The following is a 13800-nucleotide window of genomic DNA, read 5'->3' as shown; positions in this document are numbered from 1 at the left end:
ACACACTTTCAGAGGCGCGTTTCACTTCTCCCCTAGTGCGTCTCTTTATCTGCTTCTTCGACTTCGGCTGTATCCACGACTTCGTCAAAGTTTAGGTCGGGGGAGATTTCCGCAGATGGCTCATGCCCGGTGAATTCTTTGTTTGATCGGGTCTACGTCGACTACTACCGCCTTGTGGTCACTGAAGTGGAGTGATACGTAGTCTAGATCTTTGACGCTGGGGTGGGTTCTGAAGACCAAATCCAAGCAGCTTCCGTACTTGGTGGTAGCTTTGTCCCGTGGAGTAGACAAGTGCAGACCCAGAGATTTCTGCATTCCATCTAGGAAGTCTTGATGCGTTCTGGCATCCTGGTTGAAGTCTCCTACCACTATCATTGGGCCAAACTTGAACCAGCTTGGTAGCACTCGTCCCATGAATTCATGGTCAGCCCGTTGGGATATGTGAGATGACAAGTAGACGCACACCACGTTAAGTCCACTTTCGAGCTTGACACCGCACACTTCCCCCACATCAAAGTGCAAGTCGTCAAACTGTAGCGGTGTTAGGTTGACGTCTGGGTGCGCGTAAATGGCAACTCCCGCTGCTTGGTTGGAAGCACTGCTTGCTCCTGTAACGTAGTGAAAGCCATTGATCTCAAGTGGTGTCACCAAAGGATTCATCCATGTTTCAGTTAGACAGAGAACCTTGCACCGACCCAAGACATGGTCATGTGCGACGTCTTGACCGTGTAGCGACAGTGAACGTACATTCACACAAGCTAGTGGAAGCTGTGATGCTTCCATGATCGCATTGCACCGCTGGGTGATTGTAGTCAAGCGATGCTCGTTTAGACGCCTGAACTCGTCCATGAGGCTGCGGTTTGGGTTGCTAGTCAAGCCGTGGCGGAACTTGGCCGTGCTCGTCGGCAAATTTGTTTTTGAGGAAAGGAAATGAATCTGTCTCGCATATCTCGGTGACACCTGAACCTCACCGGAAGAAGGGAGGGACATGAGAGTGAACGAAGACACCGTATTCAGTACACGCGGCTTTGAAAATGGTTTTTTGAGGAAAGGAAATGTATCTGTCTCGCATATATCGGTGGACACCTGAACCTCATCCGAAGAAGGGAGGGACATGAGAGTGAACGAAGACACCGTATTCAGTACACGCGCCTTTGAAAATGGTTTTTTGAGGAAAGGAAATGTATCTGTCTCTCATATCTCGGTGTACACCTAAACCTCGCCGTAACGGGAAGGGAGGAAGCTGGGAGTGAACGAAGACACCGTAGTCACTAGACGCGCCTTTGTTCATTCCAAATCATCGAGCTGGCATGGCGAAGTGGTAGCGTGCTCGTCTCTCACTCCGGAGACCGGGGTTCGATTCTCAAGCTCGGAAAATTTCCTACTCTGTTTTATGTGTTTATCTAGTCTGACTAGAAGGGCTAATTGGTTAAGTCCCACTATCTTGGAGCATCACTATACGATCCCTTTAATTGGTTGCATGGTTAGTAGCCAAAGCTCAATTGGCCCCCTTTGAAATTCGCGCACTGTGACGTCACGACCGTTTCGACCAACTGAAAAGCGTGACATTTTCTGTCGACAACTTCTGCTTACAACAATGAGGCATTAAAGGCTTCCGCCTTAAAATAAAAACAAACACAAATACACCTTCGCGCCAGCACGTGCGCGAATCGGTACCGCGGGGCGGGGGACACCCGTACTTCCCGGCTCATACGCGAGCGGCCGCGTTCCGAGAAAGGAGACGCTTCGCTTTGAGCGCCCCCAGCCGCTTTCCGATGACCCCGCGCACACTACCGATCCCTTACAGTGATGCTCTAAGTAAGCGGGACTGAGCTTAGTAAATTGCTTAATTACCCAATTAGCCTGATTAACTTTTTTAGTCAGGCCTTATAAATAAATAAAACCGAGTAGGAAATTGGTCGAGCTCTGGAATCGAACCCCGGTCTTCGGCGTGCGAGACGAGCATGCTATCCACTCCGCCATGTCAGCTCGATGGTTTGGAATGAACAAAGGCGCGTCTAGTGAATACGGTGCCTTCGCTCACTCCCATCCTCCTCCCTTCCCTTCCGGCGAGGTTTAGGTGTCCACCGAGGTATGAGAGACATACATTTCCTTTCCTTAAAAACCAATTTACCGACGAGCGAGGCGTAGAACCGAATGGGCAATGGCGTTCTATGGACTCCCTGGCAGCGTTGCAAGATGCTGTCGCGTTCCACTCTTAGAGGCGAAGCTCAACATCTTAACCACACATCAGTGACCACACTTTAGGTCAAAAAAGTGCACCGCTCCGGCGGACGCAGTTGTTGCTGCGACGCGCGTCTTTTCTTTCCTTCTCTTACCTCTGATCTTTTAACTCTCCTCTGTCTGCACGTGGCAGCGGTGGTGGCTTGGCTCGAGCCAGTAGGCAGGCCCGTGCAATTTCCTTTTCATCCTTCTCTCAGTCACAACAACAACAACAACGTTCAGGTCAAAAGCAACTCATCGAAAAAGCCCGGACAGCAGCCTACGCCAATGGGGTTCCGGACTGAGAGTTCCAATCGCCGCTACAACCTCCAAAATCATTTCATTAAAATATTTTCACCACCACCACCATCAAGGTATCCACCGAGATATGAGAGAGAGAGGCGTCGTTTTCTTTCCTTAAAACCAATTTTTGTTTTCATTTTCCTTCCCTTACCACGCGGTTCGGATGTCCACCGTGACGTCACGCAGTTCGCGCATGCGCAACTGTGGCTTTTTCTGACGACGGGGCCCACGCTAGCCTCGGTTTTGACTAGCCTAGTGAAGCTTTTCGCTTCAAAATTGGCCGGAATTCCACGCGGCAAGCGTGATGTCCCGTGCAAGTGCGCGAAGCCTGCCCGCTGCGTCTGATCTCGAAATGGAGATGGGCACTAAATCGCCATCGTGTTGATCAGTTCGCGCGACCTCATCCGTGCGGTTACTGACTGCTATGCCGCTGTGCCCCGGGATCCGTTGTTAGATAATGACATGTCCATTATTCATGGCAGAGTGATGGAGTTGTCGAATTTCCGCGACCAGTTGTTCATGGGCTCCACAGCGAAGAGCAGCTTGTAAGCTGCTCTTCGCCGTGCCACACTTTTCAGAAAGTGTGGTATCCTTCACGGCTGCTGCTGTTGTGGATGGGTGAACAGAGGCACGAGAAAATTACAAGTTGGCACGAATGAGCCGCTGGGATCGATGAAATTAAGTACCGTCACTGCTGTTGTACCGCAGCCCCCTATACTCCCGAATGCACAAGTTCATTCAGAAACGCACTGCACAGCAAACCAACTTGCACGTGTGCGAGGCTCCACAGAGTGACTGTCAGCATGTCACATATATTAGGAAATTGGAAATAGAAGTATGAACTAAAATCTGGAGAAGACGAAGAGGATGACGATAAGCATGTCGCGTATTAATCCAAGAATAAAGAAGACGAAGAAGTATTCGGTGAGGTGGGAAGAGATGATTGGTGGAGAAGAGAAGACGGTGACGACGAAGACGAGGATGACGTTTACAAACGGCAAGGCTATAAAAGCGCGAGGGAGAGCATGGCACGGGGGGAAAGAACAGAGAAGCGGAGGTTCCGGTGGGTCAGGAACGTCTTGGCTGGATGAGAGCAACACTGGCTACTGCTCCTGTGATCTCGACTTCTACAGCGTCGCACCGTAGACTTCCTGCCGTTCCTGAGCCAGTTCTGGGGAGTCAGCGGCTGATGCAACCACCTTCTACGACCAGGGGTGCCTCCAGCGCTGTTGCCACTCACCCGGGTGGTGCCCACCATGCCAAAATCGTCAGCAAAGCCTCCACGGGCACTTGGACCGGCAACTCGTATGACGCAGCCAACGACGCCGCCAGCGACGCCAGCCTGATCACTTCGAACGCCACCTCGACGACGGCTACCTAGATGCCACAGACTGGACCCATGCAACGCATCAGCAGCACCGAACCATGAGCACGAACGCCGAGCGCTAGTAGACTGGGTGTTCCCGGGCCGTGTGTGTTGGTAGTCTGCGTTTTGTGTTAGTGTTTGTAAGTTTTCTGCGCTAGCGTTTGTGTCACGTAGGGCGTATTAAATTTGCGTTTGTGTGGGTACACCTGTCACCAGTCCATTCTTTCGGCCCGAGTGTTCTCGAGTAGATCCGTGGCACAGAGAGAGAGAGAGAGATAAAACTTTATTTACAAAGGAATTCGGGGCACGCCCCAGGGTCCCCGCACGACCCCACTGCACTCAAGTGTTTATGTTCCTGAGGTGCATAACACTGGCAGCACGGCCGGTGGCGATGGTCTGCACGGCCGGGTCCTCCGAATGCAGCAGGGTCTCCCAGTCCTCCCACGTCTTGAGGTTCTCTAGGTCCCGCGGGGGAGGGTCCGCCGGGCAGAGGGAAAGGATGTGGAGGGAAGAAGCGAAGGGTTCTGTGGCACAGCTTCCCACGGCAATGTGACCGCCGCTATGTCTTCTCCGTGTGAAGCTGATATATTCCGTTATAGCTGACGGAGCACTACGCTCTACAGAACGCGGCGGCACCCAGACCTACACCGGCCTACTTGTAGGCGGGCGCAACTGAGGTGCCGCCACGCCCCCTACACATGCGACGAGAAAATGCATATTCAAAAAGGCGGTCCCGAATAATTTCTTTTTTCAACTGAATATAAAATGCAGTTTGGCAAGGAAGGAAGGCTTCCTCAGAAAATAAGAAAACCGCTTATGCGTCACGCACAAATGCGTCACTGACAAGCGCCATTTCAAGACGCTATTAATCATGAACATAGACATACGTAGCGTCCTCCTGCTGCCTCAAGTTTTGAAATGAGTTAGGTACGCAGCAAACAGGCTCCGCTGAAAAGGAGCTACACCGACGAAAAGAGCCCCAACCCCTAACATTAAGAAGTTGCTTTTTTTCTACGAGCTCTTCATGGTTTTTTTCATATCTTTAAATAAAAGATAAACGAAGCGGCTTGCAGCGCGAAGTCCTGTCTGTGAACAATGTCGAAGAATACGTATAAAAATGAACTGCGGTAAAAGGCTGCACTCAGCGAAGCACACTAACTGGGTTCCAATCCTCAACAATGAACAGAAAATTCAACAATGGCTGCCTCCGCCTGCTATGTCTGTAAGATTAGCCATAGGGCCGATGTTTGAGTCAGTTGTTGCATCCAGAACTGTAAAGATATGTTGGCTACAGTCCCATTGTGAGCACGTCAGAGATATGCAGTATATGTAAAGGAGGTTGAAAACGGCACCATTGAAGACATATTCCACTAAACTGAGCGGGATATAGGGTGCGGAGGGGTGGACGTGGAGAGCCAAGAACTTCATAGCTCCGCATAACTAATTAATGTCGCTTGCTGTTGTTTTTTCTTCCTTGCTTCTAGTGGTGGTTGACGAATAGTTGAAGTTTTTCCCCTTTTCACGTTGCTTTTTTTGCTGTGCTGAACCAAGATGAGTCTTGTCTGACACTCCGGCCTGGTACACTGCCCACATCGACGAGGTCAGTTCCGTCACATCTTAGCACTTGAGTATTGAAAGGAGCTCAAAAAAAAAACTTACTACATGTGTGCAGCTTGACGGAATCTCGCGAGTGTGCAAGCTCGATCTTTAAAGATTTATGTAAGAGCGGGCTGTATGTTCACTCTACCTACAGTTCGCCAGTGTTGGGCTGAAGCTTGAGTTTAACATTTGACAGGGCTGGTTGGTGAATGGTACAATTAACAGAGTTCCGTGTTTGTCTTGACATCTGTTGCGCCTCGATTTTAGTGTTGTTTTTCGACTCACGTTTACTTTGGCTCTAGATGACTCAAGATCCAGCCCTTATGAAATTCTAGAGGCCCGTGTACTGTGAGATGTCAGTGCGCGTTAAAGAACCCCAGGTGGTCCAAATTTCTGGAGCCCTTCATTAAGGCGTGCCTCATAGCCTGAGTCGCATTGGGACGTTAAACCTTATTAAACCAAACCAAACCAACCTGATGATTTTTAGCTGAGCACATCAGACAGCATAAAGAAGCGAACTTAATTAGGGAGGTAATATCGATCGAAGGGGCTGTTCTTGCCCTATACAAACAAAATACGTGTCGGCGGGTTAAAAAGAGAATGTTCTTTCCTTGAATGTTAGCTTCTTTCTGGGCTCGAACGAAACTTTAGATCCGAATGGGGTTCCCGCAGCTTCAGGATTCATGATTAAAGCGCTTACGTTTTACCCGTACGGTTTCTGCTGCTGACGGCAGCGCTCTCGAACGCTGCGCGAGGCTTAATCTCACTTGCTTTGGAATGTCTTGTGATTGATCGCCCTCTGTCAATGGCCACGACTGGCGCAGTTGATTGATTTCCAGAAAACAATAAAACTCCAAGATGGTTTCGGGCGCCTCGTATGAGATAACAGCGGGTATGTGCAGCTACGCATCGTGCCGTCATTTCACCCTCGATTTCAGCTTTCAGGCGGCACATAAAACGAAAAGCCTGGCTTGGTAGCGAAAACGTTCGTGAAAAATACGTGCGAAAGGTGTTTCATCCAGCCAGCTCTTAACGAGATGCCTCAATCTTGCGTTTTTTCTAGCTTGGATAAGTACTTATTGAATACGCCCCTAGTGCAATCCGTCGTCTTCTGTCATAGTTTTCGAACAGTTTTAACATTGATGAACCGTGAATAACTGGTAAATAATTCTCAGCAAATGAGCTCTCGAATACACTACTTTATCGAATGTATTATAATAAAAAAAAAGATGTTTATCAGAAAAGAATTGCTACCACAATAGGCATCATCAAATCTCTCTCTGCTTTAGGACCTGAGATGCTGGCTCTAGCTCGAGCATTAGATGACAAACTTATTTTGGCTTCAAGACATAAAATTTGTATTAGAACTAAACTAAGACTAAAAACAAGATTTAGGGCTATTTCCAACCTTTTTAAAAAAGTCCACGTTGTTGTCCTCGATAAGTATTGTTGCTTACGACGCTGTAGAGGATTTATTGAGTATACAACGGCGAAACATCAGGAAGTGAGGACATCAGGCACGGTGCCGAATATTAAAAAAACCTTCGCAGCTCCGCCAAAAAAAAAAATTAATCTCTGTACTGCGTTCTTGCGATGAAAACACTAGTGTGGAAATCTCTAATTCCATATTTCACGTATGCGGCAACGACAATTGGTCGATATTTTTAAGCGGGTGCAATTTTTGTCTAACGCAGTGAAATTCCGAAAGGCTGCTTTTTCGGCTTCTTTGTGACGATATACTCTATGCAGCTGGAGTTGAGCCATGTTCCTTTTCATGTTGAAATTTAAAGGATTTTTTTACAGTAAGCTCTGCAGAATCGCTAAGAAACAAAATGACGTCTTGCCACCAAGCAATGGTCGTTGACACCCTGAAACGTCATGCTATCTTGGAGGCACCCTAGGATGTTGTCGCTCTAAGCGGTTCCATGCGGCGGAATTTGCACTAGCACTGGCGCTTGCTATTCCAGCCGTCACTTGACATTTCGTGTACTCTGCAAGAAAAATTTAAACAAAAAAGCAACCAATACTTCTAGGCACATTTAGGGACACTTCATATAAATTTTCCCGGGCGCAAAGTTGAGCCGGCGGTATAAATTTTTTTTCCTTATTTCCTTAACTTCATGGCGCGTAGAGGCGCATACCAGACTTAGTACACGAAGAGGTCGGATACTGAAGTATGGCAGCGGAAAAAAATAAGGGAAGAAACGACAGTCGTTAGTAAGAGCTAGAACAACGGTGAGAGTAGTGAATCGAAAAAAAGAAACGATGAAATCATTCTTATGCAGTTGGTCCAAAACACGTTGAATTATGAAGGGAGTACAATGAAAACGTCGAAAAGAACGCAGCAGTAAGCAACAACACTCAAAAGATGACACGCTAACTTTTAAAAATGAACTTATCATGTTCGCGTTTGATGATAGAGGTAGAGCAGTTTTAATATTACAATGCAAATTAATTACAAATGTTTACAAGTAAAAGAAAACGATTTCCATACCGAAGCAGCCGAAGGCTCTTCTGTCCTGAAGAAACAATGATATTACTACATATTAGGGATGTCATGAACGGGATACACACCAGCCGAAAAACATTAGGGCGCAGATTTCATCGACCGGGATAACCATGGTGGCGGCAACAGCAGCGGCAATTTCGGCAGGTCGTCTGACCTCACGATGACCGGCTGGGAAGTAGCTTCAGGAGTTCTTCCCACGCTCGGCTCGGCGCGAACGACCTTCCCTTTGGTTCCCTGCAAGACGCGACCGACAATGGACGATAGGGGAAGAGGGGATCGGTGTCTTCCATTAACTGACCGCGTCTGACAAGAGCGTTCCATACAGGAGAAACCCCGCCGAGGTTGTGACCACAGCGCCGCACCTGTGCTTGGAAGGACACGTGCTGCTTGGGTTAAAGTAGCAGCGGACCTCCAAATCCTCCTCGCCGATTCCCACGGTGCCTCCGTGCGCTATGTGCTGCTTAACTCTTCCGATCTGCGCCTCGTGTTGAATTGGCCACCGCCTTGTGGAGGGAAGGAGTCTTAGGGTATTTAACAAGCGTCCTAAGTGAGAACGAACGCTCTGGGCCTTGGCGACAAGGCTCATCCAGTCACGTGAAGTTACGAAGTTTTGATTCTTGACCGTTTGCTTTTGCGCACAATATGTAAATAAGTTTCTTGAAAGTGTCAGCAAATCTGTTTGTGTTTTCGTTTCCAAATGTCAAATTCTATCCCAGCCATGTGGCGGGGCGGAGCATTAGGGTATTTAACAAGCGTCCTAAGTGAGAACGAACGGTCTGGGCTCTGGCGCCAAGGCTCACCGATATGCTTTTGATTCTTGATCGTTTGCTCTTGTATGCAATATGTAATTAAGTTTATTCAAAGTGTCAGTAAATATGTTTTCGTTCCCAAATGTCAACTTTCATCCTTCCTCGTCCCTTCTCCGGCCCAACCACGCTACCCTGCATCGTAGCAACTGATGGCAGCGGTGGGATGCTTCTACCCGGCTCGATTTTTATTTCAGGGCGCTACTTTCGGTTTTTTTACTGCGAATAATATTTTCAACGAATGAAATACTGACATTTTGCTCTTACATAAAGCAGCAATGCTATGCGGTCAAAAGTCATTTAAAGCCTGTCTCGGTATTTTAGTCATTCTGAACAATTTATTTACCAGTAATTAACTAGGAAATGGTTATATACCTGAAGCTCTGCTCGTAGAAAAATTGCAGCCCTCATTAAAAGAGTAACTAAGTTAAATGAAGAGCAAACAGAAGTTTACTTCTGAAAACTAAATTGACATGTTATCTTTTGTTTGCCACGCTGCGTATAGCGCGAGTGCGGGGCCTCACGTGGTCGCTATGTTGACGGCGGTGGATCTCCCCCCCAATCGTCGTGGTAGCCGTAACAAACTATTTCGTGACGCCCCTTCATGGTTTCGTGTCAATGTCCTACGTGCATTCGATTAACCTAATCAACCGACTAACTGCTCTAAGCAGTTCATGATAGTAAATTGTTTCAAAGTTAAATTTCATTTGGCAGTCCTGACACAAGTGGGCAAATGATGTAAGGGCGTTCTGCAATGCAAACTGGTCTTCATGGTAATTAACGCCTTTGTATATGGTGAAACCTTGTCTATGTCCTACGTGCATTCGATTAACCTAATCAACCGAGTAACTGCTCTAAGCAGTCGATGGTAGTAAATAAAGAGTGCTGCGCTAGAAGGCAGCGAAGTGATGCGACTCCCCGGTCTACAGATGCATGCATCCTAGTTAAGCGCTACCTCAAATCGCCCAACTGCGCTGCTTAGCCTACAATACCAATCTCGGAATCGAAAACTACAATCCCTGTTTATAACAGATGGAGCACTACGCTCTACAGCACTCGACGCCGACACAAGCCCTACATCGGTGGGTAGGCGGCCGTCACCGCGCTGCCGCCCCGCCCCCTACAGATGCGGCGAGGAAATACGCATTCAAAAAGGCGTTGCCAAATAACTTCTTTTTTAAACTGATTATACAATACCGTTCTGCAAGGAAGAAACCCTGCCACAGGCAAAAAGAAAACCGCTTTTGCGTCAAGGGCCAAATGCATCAATGACAAAGGTTACTTCAAGAAGTCATTATTATGAATATAGGCACACGTTTCTTCATAGCGTCCTCCTGCTGCCTCGAGATTCTAAACAAGATTCGAAACAAGTTAAGGGTGCACAAAACTGGCTATGCTGAGAAATAGCTACATCGACCAAAACACCAAGAAACCGTAACAATAGAAAGTTGCTCTTTTCTTTGCGCTCTTCATGGTTTGTATATTTCATTAAACCAAAGGTAAACGTAGCGGCTTTTAGCGCGAAGTCATGTCTGTGCACAATGTCGGAGAAAAGTAATATATATCGTATGTGGTAAAAGACTTATATATCGTATGTGGTAAAAGAAAATAATTAATGCCAAAATAAGCATAACAAAATCCCTCTCTGCTTTTGTACCTGGGATGCTGGCTCTTGCTGCAGCCTTGGATGACAAACTGATTTTGGCTTCAAGAAAGAAAATTGGTATTGGACCCAAACTAAGAAGGAAAACATTATTTAGGGCTTATTTAATCGCCTACTAAATATGCGTTGTCTTTCCAGTCCTCTTTCTTGTCCTTGATAATCATTTTTGCTTACAGCACTGTAAAAGATTTATTGAGTTTACAAATCCGAAACATCAGGATGTGAGGACGTCACGCATGGCGCTGCATACTAAAGAAACCTTCCCACCTCCACCAACAAAACTGACTTCCTGTAGGGTGTGCTTGCGAGCAACGCACTTGTGTGGAAATCTCTGAATCCATTTATCACGTTTTTGGCGACGACAGTTGCTTCATTGTTTTAGACGGGTAAAATTTTCGTCTACAGCTGTGAAATTCCGAAAGGCAGCACTTTCGGCTTCTTCGTGACGATATACTCCAATGCAGCTGGAGTTTAGCCATGTTCCTTATCATGTTGAAATTTAAAGACTTTTTTTTATAGCAAACCTCTGCAGAATCATTTAGAAACAAAATGACGTCTTCGCACCAAGCAATGGTCGTTGACCCCCTGAAACGTCATGCGGCTGAATCAACACGAGGACTGGCGCTTGCTACTTGACATTTCTTGTATTCTCCAACAAAGGGTAAGCAAAACAGCGACAAAGCTTTTTAGGCACGTTTAGGGGCAGTGAATATAAATAGTCAGGAGCGTACAGGTGAGCTGGACGTTTTAATATTTTTTTCCCTATTTCTTTAACTTCAGGGCGGGTAAGGGTGCATACCAGACCTAGTACACAAAGAGGTTCCACAAAGAGGCACTGTATTGAAAACATTTCCAGTTAAATAAGGGAAGAAACGACCATTCTTGGAAACAGATAACTCAACGGTGAGAGTAGTGATTTCAAAAAAGGAACAATGCAATGGTTATAACGCATTCCGCCAAAAACACTTTGAAGAATGAAGGGCATACAATGAAAACATCAAAAACAACGCAGCAGGAATCAACACCACTCAAAAGATAACACGCTAGGTTTTAAAAATAAACTTACCACGTTTGCGTTTGACCATAGAGGCGAAGCAGTTGTAATGTTACAATATAAAGGAAATACAATCGTTGGCCAGTAAAAACCCAACGATTTCCATATCGAGGCCGCCGAAGGCTCTTCCTGACAAAACAATGTTGTTACTATTAGGGAAGATCCGGCAAAGCATGCCACAAATATGCAAAACTTGGCGTTACAAAAAAAAAGTATGATAAAGGCATGAAAGAAATCTATACTTAGGATGTATTTCCTGCCATCCAGCATTGTAGAGCCCAGCTGAAAATTAACTGAGTAAATTTGATAAGCTTTAAAATCTCGGAATGTCTTTTTTTGCCCGGTGCTATGGTGGAAAATGAGGCAGTGCAAGAAGCAATATGGAATCGCCCTTCCAAAATCACATATTACTCACACTTACTATAAATGCTCACGTTAGCTGCATGGAAATTTGGGCAGTTTTGCGAGCATATTAAAATGACCGACACTGCATTTTGACCGAAGCAGGCACTGTTGCGTCCGGTGCCGAACAACAGTCCACGCAGTTCTACCGCCGGGCTCTACGTGTTGCCTGGCTACGTGAACTTTTCGAAAGTCCTGTACTGACCGCTTTTGAGTGTTCTTCCTTACTGCTGCGTTGTTTTTGAGGTTTTCATTGTACTACCTTCATTCTTCAATGTGTTCTCGACCAATTGCGTTCTTATATTATTTCGTTTTTGAAATCACTACTGTCACCGTTGTGTTAGCGTTTGCCAAAGATCGTCGTTTCTTCCCTTATTTTGCTGGAAACGTTTTCAATATGTATCAGCAGCGCGAACACAAAACAGGAAGGAGAAGAAGATAGTACAGAGCGCTATGTACTGTCTTCTCCTTCTTCTTCCTGTTTTGTGTGTTCGCGCTGCTGATACATATGGATCGCAACCAACTAGCCCGGCCGATGATGTTTTCAATACAGTACCTCTTTATGGATCCTCTTTGTGTATTAGTTCTGGTATGCACCTTTACGCGTCCTGAAGCTAAGCAAATAAGCAAAAAAATCTTAAATGCTTTGGTTAAACTGTACGCTCGGGAAAATTTATATTTACTGCCCTTAAAGATGACTAGAAAGCTTTGTTGCGGCTCTGCTTAGCGTTTCTTGCAGAATACACGAAACGTGAAGTGACGTCTAGAATAGCAAGTGCCAGCGCTAGTGTAAATTCCGCCTCATTTAGCCTCTTAGAGTGAGAACTTGCTAGGGTGCCTCCATGATAGCATGATGTTTCATGGGGACAAAGACCATTGCTTGGTGGGAAGACGTCATTCTATTGCTCAGTGATTCTGCTGAGAAAAAGCCTTTAAATTTCAACATGAAAAGAAAGATGGCTCAAGTCCAGCTACATTGGAGCATATTGTCACGAAGAAGCCGAAAAAGCAGCCTTTTGAAATTTCCTTCCCGTAGACGAAAATTCCACCCGCTTAGAAAAATCATGCAATTGTCGTTGCCGCATACGTGAGATATGCAATTAGAACTTCCACAAAAATGTATTGGTCGTAAGCACGCCCTACTGGAATTCAGTCTTCTTGGCGGAGCTGGAAAGGTTTCTTTAATATGCGGTGCCGAGCCTGACGCCCTCATTTGCCAGTGTTTCGCCTTTGTAAACTCTATAAGTCTATTACAGCGTCGTAAGAAAACATAATTACCCAGGGCAGCAAAGAGGCCAGAAAAAGCAACAAATAATTATTACGTGATTTCATGAGTAGCCAAAAATCTTGTTTTTAGTCTTAGTTTAGTTCTAATACCAAATTTATGTCGTGAAGCAAAAATCAGTTTACCGTCCAATGCTGTAGCTAGAGACAGCATCCCAGAAACTAAAGAAGAGAGAGATTTAGTTATCCTTATTTTGGCAGTAATTTTAGCTCATAGAAGACTTTTATTTCCTGATAATAGATTCCATAAACTATGGTCTCCGTGAGCTCATTTCCTCAGTAATATTTATCAATTTTTCATGGCTGATCAATGTCCAAGTGTTAAAACTGTTAATGAACCGTGAGAGCAGACGACGGTTTCCACTAGAGGCGCATTCGATAAGTACTTATCCAAGCTAGAAAGAACGCAAGGTTGAGGCATCTCGTTAGGAGCTGGTTTGATGGAACATCTTCGGCACGTATTTTTTCACAAGTGTTTTTACTACCAAGGCAGGTTTTTCGTTGTTGTGCCGCCTGAAAGCTGTATAGCTGGTGGAACGCCGACACGATGCTTAGGCGCTCATACGCGCTGTTATCTCATACACTGCGCCC

This window comes from Amblyomma mixtum, chromosome 4, assembly GCF_055824585.1.
Source record: "Amblyomma mixtum isolate Tamu chromosome 4, ASM5582458v1, whole genome shotgun sequence".
Lineage (NCBI taxonomy): Eukaryota > Metazoa > Arthropoda > Arachnida > Ixodida > Ixodidae > Amblyomma > Amblyomma mixtum.
This window is presented reverse-complemented; position numbering follows the sequence as displayed.